The sequence below is a fragment of the Sinocyclocheilus rhinocerous genome, unplaced genomic scaffold (assembly GCF_001515625.1).
Source record: "Sinocyclocheilus rhinocerous isolate Xijiao unplaced genomic scaffold, SAMN03320098_v1.1 scaffold1687, whole genome shotgun sequence".
Taxonomy (NCBI): Eukaryota; Metazoa; Chordata; class Actinopteri; order Cypriniformes; family Cyprinidae; genus Sinocyclocheilus; species Sinocyclocheilus rhinocerous.
The window spans coordinates 871,995-875,843 of NW_015660051.1; the positions used below are offsets into that span (position 1 = coordinate 871,995).

A 3,849-nucleotide genomic window follows, 5' to 3' on the forward strand; every position below is an offset into this window, starting at 1 on the left:
CACCCTCCACCCCCACCCCACCCCACACACACACACTCTGCTGTGCATGCTGGGAAGAAGGTAATGTTGACAATTCTCCCCTCTTGCCTTGTCAGCTAACAATCCCGTGTCACACTTCACCAGCACCATTCTCTGACACCGCTGTCAAGAAATTACATTTAATTTTCACACCTCTACTTCTTACATAGCCTTTCTTCATGAATTTTTTGCCTCTTTTTTTCCTTCCAAATACAGCAGCAACCCAAGGCCCAGCCCAGGGCTGTCATGCAGATATTGATACCTTTGACAATCTGGAAAGTCTTTACCTGGTTTAGTCCTCCCACTCTCACACTTTAATCTCTGTTACTTTCATGATGGCTAACCGAACGAACCGACCAGAGGTCACTGGAAAGCGCTAAGGTCACATGTACCTCCGAGCACTTGCATGTGGTCAGTGACTCACATCGATTGGCTTATGTGGGAGTTTTTGTAAATGAAGCACGCTGGAGGATTAACATCATTAAACAGAGTACAGTTTCTAGTTTGTAAAAGACTGACAGCTTGAGACACAGCCTCCGATGGGGCTCCACTGAATTTTTTATTTTTTGGCCTGATCTGATTTAATATGCCCGCTTTGTCCCTCACTCCATTACGTTGAGCGGCAGTTCTCCGGTTTCCATTTTATCCACACCCCTAACAGCTGTGCAGATCAATAATTATACCTTTATCGGCTAAATTGAAGGGTGCTATTAGGCATTTTTCCAACTAAATGGTCACATGGCTAGTGGTCGGCCTTCCATTCTGGCTCTTCGACCTCTGGGGTTTCTTGCCATTTGTAGAATCACTCTGACTTTCTAAATTAGACTCCGAAGAGACGGCCGTCTCAGCCAAAAAGCATCCCAATTTCATTATCAAGAGGCCCAGAATGTAAGATTATAAGTGATTATGTTCAACCGTTCTCGTTTGGAAAATCTCTTTAATATAGTCTCCATGGCTGCCTCTGACAGGGCACAGACACGGCCGGCTGGTCAGCGGACATCAAAAGGCAAAAATAGAAAGAGCATACAGAAGCAGGAGGAGCCCTGGCCTTGGATTGCAGGGAAAGTGGCCAGTTGGCCATCCAACAAGAGGTGCGGCGTCTGATCACGCAGAGAGAGCCGCCACTTGGCCAGAGATCACAGCGGTCAGTTGGGACGTGGCTGGATCCACTTTGAGCTCTGGGAACTCTCGAGGACAGAGCACATCAAGCTGCTGTTGACCTTAGCAGCGTCAGTACCGTCTGTCAGGGTGTCATACACTCACCAGCCAGTGCTCCACCAATCCTAAAGTCGCCACACTTGGACACTATGAGGCTGAAAGTGTCTGTTTTGAGTTCTATTGTAGTTTTAGCCTGTATAGATGAATCAGCAAAGTGTGAAGTGCACTGCATGTGGAATGTAATGTCTTGAATGAGTAATGGGGGCATGTTGTCACACTTGTATATGGAGCCTGCCATTACATTAGCCTATTATAGTGTTTTAAGCTGAATTTAAATTGTAAACCAATGTAATGTAATGTACAAAACCATCAAACTGTTGTTTTTTCCACCCAATATTCTACATTGCAAACATTTATTAAAATCATCCTTAAAAATGTAGCACAGGACATGGACATTTTTTTACCCTGTGTGTGATAAGTTTCACAATTACTGTAAGGCTGCCATTAAAATATAGCCTATTATTCTCAGTTTAAATTGTAAAATGATTCATTAAACAACAAAAATATAAAAGATATTTAATTTTAACATTAACAAAGCACTATTTTATTCAGCAAATATTGACAATTTACTCTGACCTAACAATTATTAAAAAATAAATATATAGTTTATTTAAATAATTTCATAGTGTTGTCACACTATGACATATGTCACAATGGAGCCGGACATTAAACAGCCTGTTGTCACAATCCGCTGCTGGAAGGAACGATGGAGACGTGGATAACATAAACAATATTTAATAAGAGAATCACAGGGGTAAATCCACAACAGGAACAGGGGTAAACGCACCTAATCCAACAAGTAGACCCGACAAACACAGACTGAACAGACAGAGCCGGAGGGACAGAGGGATGAGGCACAGCCAGAGGAGTGGAGTCCAGAGGCGATGGATGGTCGACGACAGACCAAGGCGGAGCCGGAGGGACGAGGGAGCCCGGTGGAGCCAGTGGACTGATGGGCCATGGTGGAGAGGAGGGAGCTAGGAGCCATGGTGGAGCCGCTGGGTCGACGGGCAGAGGCGGAGTCCGGGGCTTAGAGGATGGAGGTGGAGGCCAGGGATTCTGCAGCCACGGTGACGATGGAGGATGGCAGACCCTTGCCCTTGCCCTTGGGGACAGAACTCACTGGCCTCGGCTTTCTCCCTCGTGGTGGGCGTTATGCAGCTCTGGCTCCGTGGCGATCCGTTGCTCTGTCGCTCCGTGCGGCGATGGCTCATCGGTCGTGGCGGGCTCGGGCTCTCCGTCAATGGTGGGGTCGGGCTCGTGCGCTTTGCAGCGGGGAAATGGTGGGCTGGGCTCTGGGTCCGGAGTGGATCTGTTTCTCGCCAGAATCCACTCCACAAAGGCGGCGAAATCCACTCGAGGACCATCTTCGGACGATGGCGGTCTGCACACGGGATTCATGCTGGCATCGTAGAACGCGCAGAGCATGTCGTCCGGGTAGCAGGTGGTATTAGCAAGGACCAGGAACAATCTTGTATGGTCCTCGAGCGATCTTTCCCCCTGCTCCAGCAGGAGGAGGAGGTGGTATTCCGGGCGGGTGAGTGGATCCATGGGGAAACACAACAGAAACAAATAACACTGAGTAAACACGAAAAATAAACAGAGGGGAAAACATGCAGAATTAACTGTTCTTGGTCGGGTCTTCTATCACGATCCGCTGCAGGAAGGAACGATGGAGACGTGGATAACATAAACGGTATTTAATAAGAGAATCACAGGGGTAAATCCACAACATGGAACAGGGGTAAACACACGTAATCCAACAAGTAGACCCGACAAACACAGACTGAACAGACTGGGGCTTAAATACACAGGATAACGAGGGAATTGGGAGGAACACAGGTGAACAGAATGACTAATTAGACAGGGGAGAAACTGGGTCACGGAGCACATGGGGAGGGAAAACACAGCAAAGACAGTCCAGGGGCGTGACACCTGTATTATTTGTCCACCAAATATTATGACATCTAAGATTTAAAAAAAAAAACAATCCATACAAATGTAGCACAAGACACAGGTCACCCTATTTGAGCCTGCCATTTAACATTATAGGTTTTTCAGCTAAATTTAAATTGTAATGCTATTCCTTAAAGGGGGCATAACACACACAGTTTCACCCAATCTCATGTTAATCTTGAGTACATATAGAGTAGTACTGCATCCTTCATATCTCCAAAAAGTCTTTAGTTTTATCATATTTATAAAAGAAATATTCAGCTTTACGATTCTCTCCGGAAAAAACAGAGCTTCTGGAGGCGCGCCGTGGGCGGAGCTAAAGAGTGACGACCACTTGTGCTGATCGCCAACAAAACACAAATTTGATGCTGTTTCACTTACCGTCTGCAGTTCTGAATCATGACCGGGATCTTTTATAGCTGGGACCGCTCCATCTTTCAGTATCAACACTGGGTTCTTTAGGAAACTGAACAAAGTTATCTTTCCCTTACAACCAAAAACACACTTCTTTGGAGACATTCTTCCTGACCGAGTCCCGTGCAGCACTGCTGCCGGATGAAGCGCGTTGATGGGCGCGATCTCGCTCTCGCTCTGGTCGATGCGTGCGCGGGCGCGTTCTTCTGGGATAAATGCCCATATAAGGAGTTCCACCCTCGT

The 3,849-nt window shown here is 46.7% G+C and overlaps 1 long non-coding RNA gene across 1 annotated transcript in view; it reads left to right on the plus strand.

Moving 5' to 3' along the window:
* Positions 1-1,031, plus strand: part of LOC107724832 (uncharacterized) — a 9,201-nt gene extending 8,170 nt beyond the window's left edge. Inside the window, exon 2 of the long non-coding RNA XR_001638053.1 lies at positions 965-1,031. This is a non-coding gene — a long non-coding RNA (uncharacterized LOC107724832). The remainder of the gene's footprint in view (positions 1-964) is intronic.
* Positions 1,032-3,849: the final 2,818 nt, after the last annotated feature.